This window comes from Patella vulgata, chromosome 6, assembly GCF_932274485.2.
Source record: "Patella vulgata chromosome 6, xgPatVulg1.2, whole genome shotgun sequence".
NCBI classification, from domain to species: Eukaryota; Metazoa; Mollusca; class Gastropoda; family Patellidae; genus Patella; species Patella vulgata.
Window position 1 is genome coordinate 38,240,113 of NC_065884.2, and position 14,106 is coordinate 38,254,218.

General features: G+C 37.2%; 2 long non-coding RNA genes across 2 annotated transcripts; one reads left to right on the top strand and one right to left on the bottom strand.

Moving 5' to 3' along the window:
- The first annotated feature begins 2,130 nt into the window (after positions 1 to 2,130).
- On the top strand, positions 2,131 to 4,547 carry LOC126825438 (uncharacterized). Its single transcript, XR_007681951.1, has 2 exons — positions 2,131 to 2,335; positions 3,544 to 4,547. It is a non-coding gene; the product is annotated as an uncharacterized LOC126825438 (long non-coding RNA).
- Positions 4,085 to 8,863, bottom strand: LOC126825447 (uncharacterized). The gene is made up of 2 exons (XR_007681962.1): positions 8,499 to 8,863; positions 4,085 to 5,756 (listed from the first exon to the last, which is right to left on the bottom strand). It is a non-coding gene; the product is annotated as an uncharacterized LOC126825447 (long non-coding RNA).
- Between the last annotated feature and the right edge of the window lie 5,243 nt (positions 8,864 to 14,106).

Sequence of the window (14,106 nt, forward strand, 5' to 3'; positions counted from 1 at the left end):
AACTAACCGACAAAATGGCCGCTCTTTGTACGCGAATAGTGTAAAAGTATGTAATACCAAAGTTGTGGACCAAATAGAGGTCATATTTTTTTGTCCGATTTCAATTCAACTTAAAATATATGTTTATATCCCAAAGATCTCGATTCCTTTCGATATTCGCTCAATCAGACCGTAACTTCCTGGATGACCTGGCGCCTGGTACGTTCGGGCATTTTTATGCGCGAACTCTTAGGTTTTTTTACTGGCATGCGCACAGGTACTATTTCTTTTTCTTTTAACAAGTACCCAAATCGGGGATTTCGTGCGGAGGTAGTTCGAAGGTAAACAGTCTGTGAAGTACAACACTTGCCACTGTACCTGTGTATTGCTAATTATAAACCGAATGTGTGAAGACAGTTCATACATATCACTCAAAAATTTTTCAGTACAAACTCAGTTGATTCACGCTCGATTTGCTACTAAACAAACCCATCGGTTTATTTTCTCAACAGTGTGACCCGAAGTGACCGCGGATTTATTGACCTTGTATGAACTTATCCATAGCTATATCCTTACACCGAGAGAAATTATCTAGTCTCGGTGAAAAGAACCATGGTCATCTGGTAGAAAATTACTTTTGTATTTTTTGGAACGGAAAACAGTGTTTTTAGAAGCAAACTAACCTGCCGCACATGAGGAAGTCATTATACTAATAATAAAAGGCGAGACCTCTTTTTGCGGCGCAGGCTTATCACTGAGTAGTAAACCGTCCACAAACAATAATATAGGAAGCCTAGTGACGAGTGTAGTAAGTAGGCTATAGACTATAGGTTTGAGTCGAGATTACTCGCTTTCAGTTTACTCTGTTTTTGCGATAACCAATTATGTGAGAAATACCATACTGACATTCGGTTTTTAAAAGTTGTACGCGAACTAAATGCGTTTGTTAGATACTGACAGAGCAGCCCCGAGTCGAACAATCGCCGCCCGACTGTCTTCGTCAGCTAGTTTCACAATATCGTGCAATAGGTGTATTAATGTGATTTTTAGGTTTAACCCCGCAAACAATGCCAAAATAGTGTTTTCACTGCTTACAGAAAACTGAAATTTAAAAAAAAAAAATTTATGAGGGTGACCCTCCCACACACTCCCTATCGAGCTGCCGCTCGGTCTGCGCAGCCTCATGCCTGGCACATACTGTCAACATTGTATATTTTTTCCGTTTCCGCCCTTCCCCCCCCCCCCCCACAATATATATTTCACGGCTACGTTGCGACGGTACCAGCATACCCAGTTGTTGACACCCATTACATCACTCCTGTCTAACAAATCATAAAGCTGTGGTGTTACGGTGGCGGCATAGTATTTCACCGTAACACCACAGCCACTCTAACCATTCATAATACATCTAACTATCCCTTTACAGCACTTCACCCCCTACACATTTCCCCTCGTCCTACTTTCCCAAACGTCAACAACACATCTCATACATCCAGTTCGCTGATTAACCCTTGTACCACGTCTACTGGATTATGGCCCCCTGATTGTACATGTATGAAGAATCGTGTTTTTTTGGTTTTGTTTGTCCCCCGCCTTTCGAAGAAGGCATTTGACTATTAAAATGGGTTCGTCCGTCTGTCTGCCCGTCACACTTTTTGGGACACAATAACTCTCTTTCTAATTGAGCTAGAATGTTCAAACTTGGTGTAGGTGTTTATTAGGTCAATACCTTGACGAAGTTTGAAGATGAGCATTTTCCGCTTAGGGTAAGCGGAGATAAGAAATTTGATTGGTTGATGCTTTGGGACGCGATAACTTTAGTTCTAATTAAGTGAGAGTGATGAAACTTGGTGTATAGTTTCATTACATCAATACCTTGCCTCGTACGTAACTAACGTACGAAAATTAAATGGTAGCTGGCTTTTTTTTCGCACGTATACAGTGAATGGCCATTTTGCGCAGTAATCCCAGCCAGAATTTGGCTATTTTTTAAAATTGCGTTAAAGATTAAAATTTTTGTTTAGATCTGAAATAAATTAACTATTAGTCAATACCCACGCTTAAAGCATTAACAGAATTGATTATGTATATCTGAAATAGACCCGACCGAAGCACAAAATAGTGCCAGTATCGTGGCAATTATGGCGGCCTCCATACGACGTCAAATCTATGAGTTGTATACTAGTAGATGTTATTTGTGTGAAAAATCACTAGAAGAAGGGAGAGCACGTTATGGCTGTACGGATTATATAGTCCTACAGGCTGCAAGAAGGAAACAATGCTGATCATAATGTGTTGACATTTGTTCGTTGATGTGATTGTTGGACATACGGAGTGGACTGGAAATACAAACAATGTAAGTTCATAATTTATTCTGAGTGGTACTGGTAGTTTGTATATAGCATGACCACAAACTGAACACAGTTTTATTGATAGTCGTAATCAGTGTTAATAGGCCTAATCATTGTTAATACTAATAATAGGCCTATTGTTAATTTTGATTTTATTGCTGGAATAGGTTAATAAAAATTAGAGTCAGTTGAGTAGGCTATCCTCTTTTCTCCAAAACTATGGAAGGGAGTTCTTTATTTATTTTTTAAAAAACAAACACATATTCAGAATAGGCATTGCTTCAGAAATAGAACTTTTACTTCCCATATATTTAGTAGTTAAATTAGTTAGGCCTACAGGATAGTCTGAAACTATAATATCTACGCTACTTAATATTTAGGATTCACTCTTTTGATTACACTGAAAAATAAATTTTCAATTTGTGGGTTTTTTTTTAACTACAATTTACTTTTACTAGTATTACAATGCATAGTGGGCCCAGGCCGTGGTAGCTCAGTGAATAAGACGTTTGCTCGCTAATCTGGGTGTGCCATGTTCGATCCCAGTGTTGGCAAATACTTCATCAGAATATCTCGGCGGAGTTCCCCCTAGTCAGTGGATCAGGACAGTGGGCCTGGCAGGGGAAAATACGCAGTCGTTTGGGTGGGACAGACAACCAAGGTCCTATGTACATATTGTCGTTCATGTGAAAGAACCCTTAGCAGTTGAAATTTGATATAAGAGTAGTCTGTAGTGCCGCTGCACACTGTATGGCGTATGTCCGTCTTCACTATAGCCCAATTGGACTAGGACATTAATCCCTTTTACATTTCATTTTTCCTATTGACACATGTAGCTAAGATACATATTATGGGCGAATTGAAATACATGTAGGCCTATAGTTTTGATCTACACGTTGTAAGTTAGTGCCTGTATTTTCAATAATTAGACGACTATAGATTTTATCATCGCCTACAATTAATAACATTTATTTATTTGTTCTTCTTGAAACAGAGAAATTCCTTGAATATCTTAAATATTGAATACAATAATGTAATGCTTTGTGCAAGAGAACTTTTTTATTTTTAATCATGAGAATAAATAAAACCAACAGTTTTTATTTTTACTCTGCTCTAATACATGTACATGTATCTGGACCCAAATGTACCCAATGTAAGATATTCAATCATAAATTATTTCATAGTCATAATAATATTGAATATTTTTTTGTAGGCTAGTTTGGTAAATGTACATGTACATCGTAGACTAGAAAGTGGGAAAAGACTGACGTTATCTTATCTGAATTTAACCCGTTTATCAAGAATCCTGAACTGCCCGTACCATTTGTCCTACAGATAATGGCGTTGGCAATGAAATCCAGGCTGGTCGCATTGATTTAGGACTATGATAAGTTAAAGGTTTTATCAAGGATGGTTTTTAACCAACTGCGGCATACAACATCTGTTTATGCAAGAAATACAATAAAGCCAAGACAAAATTTGTTTTAATGCAAGACTGATACTGCTACACCAAGAATTATATCAGATTTCTACAATATGATACAATACTTAAAATCTTGTATATAAGAACACTTATTGACCCCCCCCCCCCCCCACACACACACACACACACACCTTTGGTTAAAATAGGTACAGTTTTGATAAATTGTAATGAAATGAGACATTGGGTGTGGAACATCTTTTTCTTGTACAGATACCATTTTCTTACCAGTAATCATAAACAAACTGTTAAAGTTTAAGAAGAAAAACAACAATCAGTGGAGAATCAAATTTATCAATCAACAAAATAATAAATCATGTGACAGATCAAGAAAAAGAGGATTTAACTGTGTACATATACAATTCTACATGTATACCAAATACATGGTTTATGACCTAGCTAGAGTACTACTAATCAGCTGATCAATTAATGGTACATTTACTTCAAATTTAAATTATTATAAACATCAAGTGGTTTCCACTTGAAGTCTATTTAACATATGGATGTGGACCAAGGCCTATATAAACAAATATTTGTTAGTGCAACATACAGTTCAAAAGACAAATAAAACACTTATTATTCACTTTGACATATTCGATCATTTGCACTGTGTTTGTGTACTGTTCGCAGTAGGCTTAATTGTTGCAGATCCACTCGGAATGGATTTGGGTTTTAAGTATAATTAAATATACTGTTTAATCATAAGAATAAATAAACCAATAAAAAGGTTTGCAGAATATTGTTAGATTTACATGATTTTTGAATGATCTGTATTAAATATACATTATGCAAGAGCTAAATCTGCCTATTGCAGGTCTTTTTTAGGCCTGAAATGATATATAAACTATTAATTAGACATTTTTTGACATAACAAGACCATAATCAACTTTCGATGCCATTGGGAGAGGCGAGACTTAGCTTCGAACAACCAGTATGGTGGTTACAATTAATGCACACATCTTGTCAAATCGTCAAAGGCTAATATCTTCGCTCGCAATAGAGTAATTTGAACGAAAATTTTAAAATATTAATTTTGCATTATCTATTTTCGAACTATTAAAGCTAGAATGACTAGCTCTTTATCTAAAACTTACATAATGTATCTTTAATCTGATTATAACACCATAACAAAATTATTTTGTTTATTATTTCCCACTGACAAAGTCTCATGTACATAGTTGTCATAGGATTTTAAAATTCGTTAAAGATACATTATGGGAGATTAGATAAAGAGCTGACAGTTCTCGCTATAATAGTTAAAAACTAGATAATGTAAAGGTAATTTGTTGAAAATTTCAGTCAAATTGGTCCACTATGAACCGAGATATCAGCTTTGTAAATTTCCGCCTAGCCTCGTTCATCATTACTAAAGTTAGTACGTTAAAAAGCATAGTCTCGATTATCCAATGTTTTGATTTAATTATCAATGAGCGTTTGCAGCATATAGGATTCTAATCCAGTCGATATCGAAGGCTAGCCTTGACATCGAGAGTTGATTATGGTCTGGATAAGTTAATTAATGTCTAATTAATAATTTAGATAAGATTTCAGGCCTAAAGAAAGACCTGCGATAGGCAGATTTAGCTCTTGCATAATGCATGTTTAAGGTTCACAAGTGGCATATTCATGTACCAGCACACACCAGCAGTTAATCATTTAATGTAATGTTTACTAATAGATGTAGGCCTACATTGTTTACTGTGAAGCAGCTGGACTTATTGTCAAATAATATGAAATGTTGATATTCAAGTAAATACACAATTTTCTGTATTACAAGTTATATTCTATTTCTCGACAAATTGTGACATGTTTCATGTAAAGATCGGGGTATATCTCCTCTAACACTCGGATTTCATTGTTTGCGATGTGAGTAGAGCACTCAGTTTCCATTCATTGTCTACCTGATCTCCTTAAATTGGTTTGTGTTGGTCTCATGTTTGTACATTCTGAAATATAAAATAATTACAGGTTTTTTTATGCCCATGTTCCATTAATAAGAAAATAATGGGAAGAAGTACACACATAAAATTCCGAGGGAGGATAAAAAAGAAACATAAATATTTTTCTATCGATGTTCCAACTTGCAGGGCTTACTTGTACATGGAAAGAGCAATGTCAAAAGTACATGTACATATAACAGAGACGGATTCAACTTTGTAAAATGAAAATTATAGAGGGAGGTGGCCTTTGCTGGGTCCAGATCGAGGGAGAGCCTAATCTACGAAATCGAGGGGCGTATTTATGTTCCCCAAAAATATCCAGGCAACTCCCAAGACCCATGTAATTGTCCAGATCTTTATTGAAAGATATCCATTGATGGTTCTCTCCGAACCCCAAACTCAACAAGGCTCCATGGAAAAGAACATGGGTTGTTCTCAAAATAACTTGTATACACACGGTGACATTATCGGGAACGGCAATACTATATACCGGAAAACACCGGAAAACAACCGGAAAACACCATTTTATACTGAATACCGGAAAACACCCGAAAAACACTTAATACCGGAAAACATCCTAAATACCGGAAAACACCCTAAATAGGTAACCCGGAGCCTGGTCCTCTGTGTGCGGTTTTGGACCAAGTGAGCGCCGATGAAGGAAGGTCAAGGTCATTACGATGTTCGTTTTACAAATAGCCCCCCCCCCCCCAAAAAAAAAAAAAATTCCGATTTTTTTTTTCTCCAAAATTTTTTTGACGAAAAAAAATTTCTGTCACAAAAAGAAAAAATTCGAAATTTCCGATAATTTTACAGAGAAAAATACTGGAAAAAATTTTTTTTTTGAGAGATAAATTTTGGAGAAGAAATTGTTTAAAAAAATCTGAAAATTCCGATTTTTTTTCCTCCAAAATTTTTTTGACGAAAAAAATTTTCTGTCACAAAAAAAAAAATTCGAATTTTTCCGAAAAATTGGTTTTACATAAAAACATTCCGTAGAAAATAATTTTACAGAGAAAAATACTGGAAAAAAATTGTTAAAAAAAATCTGAAAAGAAATTTTTCTTTGACCGTAGGCGATCGCTCGCTTGTATGTTAATGAACTTATTTCATCAGCGCTCACCTGGTCCAAAACCACACACGAGGACGAAACTCCGGGTTACTAAATAGCGACCGGAAAACTTAGAAGAGTAAACTGTGCCCGAGATTTTTTAGAGAGCGCCGCTCCGGGGGGAATCATCGTCAGAGTGGGACGGGGGTGGAATTGTCCAGTCACGTGACGAACATAGATCTCTCGTTCCTCAAGCCATATTATTTCTACAGTCATTGTCATTAATCACAAATTACGGGATGATATACGAAAATGCAGGTTTACTTTGAAATAGTGCAAATGATATTTTTCCACCAAAGGATGCAAGTTCTTACACAGTGCAGTATAATTTGTGCATCAGAAGACATCTCGAATATCGATTGTCGGAAAAAACATTTTCTCGGGGACATTTTTTTCCGAATACGCATTCGGTGTAAGTCTTCAGCCACCGGGAAGTGGTTAACATAGTAATGTTTTATTACGATAGTAGTACATAAAACAAATTGGTTGCCGGAGGTTCTCTGGGAGAAAGTAGCCTCATTGGCTAGAGTCCTCTATTTCACAAACAAAAACAACAATTGCTTCCTTGAAAATTTATCGAACAACCCTTTTTACAGAAGTCCAGCTTACCACTTCCCGTCAATGTAGTAAGATAGAATATGTACTTTTCTCATGGACAATTGGGCGAAAGTTGGAGTTTTCTCAAGGAAAACTGGTCAACAAGTTGGGGAAAAAAGCTCGAAAAGTAATCCAGAAAAAAATCATGTGTGCGGCCCTCGGAATATGATGGAATATGTTGAATATTATTATGATTCAAGTGATTATATTTGATCCTGGAATGAAAGTAAGCTCAGAAATAAGTAGATTTTTAGCCCTTCCAACGAGATGGATAGCTCTTGGAAAGGATAGACACTTTTCAGATTACAGCCTGTCCAAGAATTGCGTGGCATCCATTTCGTTTGGTGATTAGGACACATAGCGGTTAAACCTGGAACTTCAACTCGAACTATTCAGAGATTTATTAACTCGCTTTTGATGATAGTTGCTGTTTTATGATGCGATTTTTTTGTTACCAAGGGAGGAGTTGGCCTAGTCGCGCCTTCCACTAATTCGTACCACCCTGATTCCAGCGTTACTAGTAAGAATCAGGAGACCGGCGCAACCGGCATATAATGGGGCCCTTCGAGGTCAGTGTTTAATCTACCGAAATACTGAAACACTGAAATTTACTGAAAACAAAAATTAAAATACAAAATATAATATAGTCAATGATGGAGGTAGACTGATTGCGTCTTTTAAAACATTCAAAACATAATAGGCATCAACAAAATTTTGGAGAAAAAAAAATTGGAAATATTTTTTTTTTTTTTTTGGGGGGGGGGGGGGGCTATTTGTAAAACGAACATCGTAATGACCTTGACCTTCCTTCATCGGCGCTCACTTGGTCCAAAACCGCACACCGGGTTACCTATTTAGGGTGTTTTCCGGTATTTAGGATGTTTTCCGGTATTTAGTGTTTTTCCGGTGTTTTCCGGTATTCAGTATAAAATGGTGTTTTTCGGTTGTTTTCCGGTTGTTTTCCGGTATATAGTATGGCCCATCGGAAAAGTAAACTGAATGTTAATTTATAAAACCAAAAATAATTCACTTTTTCTTACCTTTTGTAAACGTATTTTTTCCTGCTTTTGAAATTTAGTTTTACAGTACACCCAACTATAGTCTACGGCTTGTCTTTTATCATTACATGTCCAACGGCTACTTCAATAAAGCTCTGTCCGAATTCAAGTATTATTCTATCGCTTTCCAATAATATCTTTCAATATAGTGAAATTCTTCGTGTTGTTTTTTTCTGACAGTTTTGTTTTCTCCCACGGCAAATGTCCGTTAAAACTTGCTAATTCTGTTAATAGTGTTAAAATCCCATTGTCTTCCTGGAATTTATTATTCAAACTAAAAGAGTTGTGTCCGTGTTATGGCACAGACAACCCTGATACGACGCAGATTTTCTGTTCATCGAAGCCATTTTACTTTCGTTTGTTTGTTTACAAGCGGGGGGTTGGATGGCTGAATGGTTAGCGTGCGCGCGCTGTATCACAAAGTCTGTCAATGAGTCGACTGACGTGGTTTCGAATCCCCAGTTGTACGTGACAAGGAGTAGGGTCGCCTGATCAACCTCGTGGGTTTTCTCCGGGTCCTCCGGTTTCCTCCTACTGCTAAAGACCCCTATGCAAAAGCGAATTATTGAAATAAAATTAAACCATATGTTAGTCCCGAAATGACCTAGTTGTGTCGAGTGGACGTTAAACCCCATTTCTCTCTCTCTCTCTCTCTCTCTCTCTCTCTCTCTCTTTTGTTTACAAGCTGAGTTCCGGTACAAAATGTAGTGCGTTGACCTCATGACCTGTGACGTTTAGATGACGTCATATGGATATCATGGCTATTCATTGTGTCAGAGTCACTTCTCTGCAGGTAGGGAGAGTCTGTCGTTCAGATTGTACCTTGACTAAGTTCGATAATGAGCATTTTCTGCTCAGGGTAAGCACAGCGATAAGCAATTTGATTGGCCAAGATTTTGGAACACAATAACTCTCCTTCTAATTGAGCTAGAATGTTCAAACTTAGTGTAGGTGTTTATTGGGTCAATGCCTTGATGGAGTTCGAAGATGAGCATTTTCTGCTTAGGGTAAGCAGAGATAAGCAATTTGATTGGTTGATGCTTTGGGACACAATAACTTTAGTTCTAATTAAGTGAGAGTGAGGACACTTGGTGTATAGCTTTATTACATCAATACCTTGACTAAGTTCGATAATTAACAATTTCTGCTGAGGGTAAGCAGAGCGATAAGTAATTTGATTGGTCGAGACTTTGGAACACAATAACTCTCCTTCTAATTGAGATAGAATGTTCAAACTTGGTGTAGGCATTCATTAGGTGAATCCCTTGATGGAGCTCGATTATGAACATTGTCTGCTTACGGTAGGCAGAGATAAGCAATTTGGTTGGTTGATGCTTTAGGGGCACGATAACTTTGGTTATAATGAACTGAGAGCGATGAAACTCTGAATATAGATTCATTATATCATTACCTTGACTAAGTTCGATTGTGCGAATTTTCTGCCTGGACTAAGGAGCGATAAGCAATTTGATTGGTCAAGACTTTGGAACATAAAAACTCTGCTTTTATTTGAGGTAGAATGTTTAAACCTGATGTAGATGTTCATTAGGTGAATGTCTTGACTGATTTCAATGATTAACATTTCAAGCTAAAGCTAAGCAGAGCTAATCAATTTCATTGGTCGATTCTTTGGGACAAGATAATCTTGATTCTATATGATAGAGAGTGATGAAACTTAGTGTGTAGTTTGATTGCTCGATACTTTTGAAAAAAATATATGTGCGATTAATTAATATGTGTCATCTATTTATTTTGGGATTTCGGAGGGGGACATCAGCTTCGCTGTTGGCTTGTTTAGTTTGTTCTCTGTCCATCTTTTCACCTTGGTCTTATCCGAACAACATAATCTAGACTGACATAGAGGAAAGAATTGGTAATTCCTTAAAGATACATTATGGGAGATTAGATAACGAGTTGGCAGTTCTCACTATAATAGTTAAAATCTAGATAATGTAAAGGCAATTTGCTGAAAATTTTATTCAAATTGATCCACTATGAACGTAGAATAAGCGATTGAAATTTCCGCCTAGCTTCGATCATCATTACTAAAGTCAGTACGATAAACGGCATAGTCTCGATTATCCATTTAATCATTAAATTAGGAAAGTTATGCAGTAAATCGGCTCATAATCCACTAAAGATCGCAGGCTAGCGATGTCATCGAGAGTTGATTATGGTCTGGATAGGTTAATTAATGTCTAATTAATAATTTAGATAACATTTCAGGTCTACATAAAGACCTGCAATAGACATATTTAGCTCTTGCATAATGTATGTTTAATTGTTTACGCTGACAAATACCATTGTACTTCCCGAATTCCAACAAGCGGCAATATTTCTTACTGGGAGTGCAAAAAAGTAGCACGAATAAGTGATACAAAGATATCTTTGTTTGAAATATTACAAACAATAAACCCACATGTATACAATCTGTGAAGTACGTCATACTATGTAAATATAGGCTATATACGTGCGTAGGTAAATAGTTTGGTATGTTTATCTTCGCATAGTGGATTGCATCATCTTGTGAATACCATGTGGTGGTGTTATTGATTCTCTATACAGTACTAAGCTATGGTTACAATCCGATTAAACTTCGCACTGCACAGAACAAGGTCAAGGTTGTTTAGTTACCGTAATTCATTGATTTCCCGATCCAGTGTATTTATTGCCCAGTTGTAATATTTTACAGTCTATGGACATGGAATGTGTAGGAACACCATATCTGGTAAAATTTTATGATAAACTTTGTCAGCCACCTCTTTAGCTTCTTGAATTTTTGTAGGAAGGAATCTACTACCAATAAAATATGCTTATAACTCTCTGGTCTTTCAGGTAGTGGCCCAAGGAAATCTATATGGAGTCTACAAAATGCTTCTTCGATATCCATGGGAGTTAAAGGGACTTTACTATGCGCATTGTTTTTTGTTCGTTGACAAATTTCACAATTGGAAATCTAGTCATTAACCGTGTCATAAAGTTTTGGTCACCAATATTTTTGCAACATGTAGTTGCTTCTTTACCTTTATGGCAACCCCAAGCTAAGGAATTAGCAAGTCTTTTCTTAGTATCAGATGGAAATGCAAGTCTTCTCTTAGTATCCGAGGAACTGCAATTTGTTTGACCGTGGTATTCTTTTCCGTCTTTTGCACGTGGATGTGGGAAATGACTTTCCAAAGATAGCAAGGGATCGAGAGTTTCTCATTTCAACGTTAAGTTTGTTCCATTCTCGTATACTGGAAGGGATGAAGGACAAGGAGAAAATTTCGGTTCTGCATCTGGTTTCCTTTAGTTTATCTTTGTTTCTAAGGGTATAATTGATAGGGGCAGAGGACAGTTCTAATAGGTCAGAGAGATATGATGGCACGAGGTTGTTAATAATTTTATACATTAATTTTAATTTATGACGTCGACGTCTTTCCGAGAGTGGATCAAACCCAGTCTCTTTATAGAGTAAGGCATGGCTAGTACCTCTTACCGCCCCACAGATAGTGCGCAGTGCACCTAATTGTAGGGATTGTAGGGATAATATCGGCATAATCAAAGTGTGGAAGGATAAAAGAACAGTATATTGTGTTTAAAGATTTTATATTCATTCTATATTTTAGAGATTGAAGGCAATTTACTAGTTTGGATACTTTGCTTACAAGGCTATCTATATGATTATTACATTTACAGTTAGTTTGATAGATTAGACCTAGATGACCTGGCGCCTGGTACGTTCGGGCATTTTTATGCGCGAACTCTTAGGTTTTTTTTTACTGGCATGCGCACAGGTACTATTTCTTTTTCTTTTAATAAGTACCCAAATCGGGGATTTCGTGCGGAGGTAGTTCGGAGGTAAACAGTCTGTGAAGTACAACACTTGCCACTGTACCTGTGTATCGCTAATTATAAACCGAATGTGTGAAGACAGTTCATACATATTACTCAAAAATTTTTCAGTACAAACTCAGTTGATTCACGCTCGATTTGCTATTAAACAAACCCATCGGTTTATTTTCTCAACAGTGTGACCCGAAGTGACCGCGGATTTATTGACCTTGTATGAACTTATCCATAGCTATATCCTTACACCGAGAGAAATTATCTAGTCTCGGTGAAAAGAACCATGGTCATCTGGTAGAAAATTACTTTTGTATTTTTTGGAACGGAAAACAGTGTTTTTAGAAGCAAACTAACCTGCCGCACATGAGGAAGTCATTATACTAATAATAAAAGGCGAGACCTCTTTTTGCGGCGCAGGCTTATCACTGAGTAGTAAACCGTCCACAAACAATAATATAGGAAGCCTAGTGACGAGTGTAGTATGTAGGCTATAGACTATAGGTTTGAGTCGAGATTACTCGCTTTCAGTTTACTCTGTTTTTGCGATAACCAATTATGTGAGAAATACCATACTGACATTTGGTTTTTAAAAGTTGTACGCGAACTAAATGCGTTTGTTAGATACTGACAGAGCAGCCCCGAGTCGAACAATCGCCGCCCGAGCTGTCTTCGTCAGCTAGTTTCACAATATCGTGCAATAGGTGTATTAATGTGATTTTTAGGTTTAACCCCGCAAACAATGCCAAAATAGTGTTTTCACTGCTTACAGAAAACTGAAATTTAAAAAAAAAATTTTTTATGAGGGTGACCCTCCCACACACTCCCTATCGAGCTGCCGCTCGGTCTGCGCAGCCTCATGCCTGGCACATACTTGTCAACATTGTATATTTTTACCTTTCCGCCCTTCCCCCCCCACAATATATATTTCACGGCTACGTTACGACGGTACCAGCATACCCAGTTGTTGACACCCATTACATCACTCCTGTCTAACAAATCATAAAGCTGTGGTGTTACGGTGGCGGCATAGTATTTCACCGTAACACCACAGCCACTCTAACCATTCATAATACATCTAACTATCCCTTTACAGCACTTCACTCCCTACACATTTCCCCTCGTCCTACTTTCCCAAACGTCAACAACACATCTCATACATCCAGTTCGCTGATTAACCCTTGTACCACGTCTACTGGATGTTTATGTTCACTTACTTCTTTAATTTGTACCTGGTTCATAAATAATGGTGGGTTAAGTATGTGGGGTTTAGTAGTAATAGTCAGTGTCTCTGTTTTTAGGGGGTTAAAAGTTACCAGCCATGTCTCAGCCCAATTTCTGATTCGATTTAAGTCATCGTTAATGGTAGCAGCACTTGCCACTGGGTCTTCAATTTTTAAATATAAAGAGTTATCGTTAGCAAATAATCTAATGTTTGAATTTATATTGTTCACAATGTCATTTATGTATATTAAGAATAAAAGAGGGCCTAGTACAGATCCTCGGGACACCAGCAGGGATGCTTCCGGGGTCCGAGGAGGTGCCACTGATGGTTACACATTGTTGTCTTTTTTTTAAGTAATCTACGAACCAGAGCAGTAGATCTCGAAACTCCGCAGCATCCAGCTTGTGACAGAGTCCGGCATGCCAAACCCTGTCAAAGGCCTTGCTGATATCACAGAAGACTATTCTAGTATATTGTGTTAGGTCGATTAGTTGAAATATGGTAGGAAGTAAGCCACTCTGGACAGGTGTTAGTATTGAG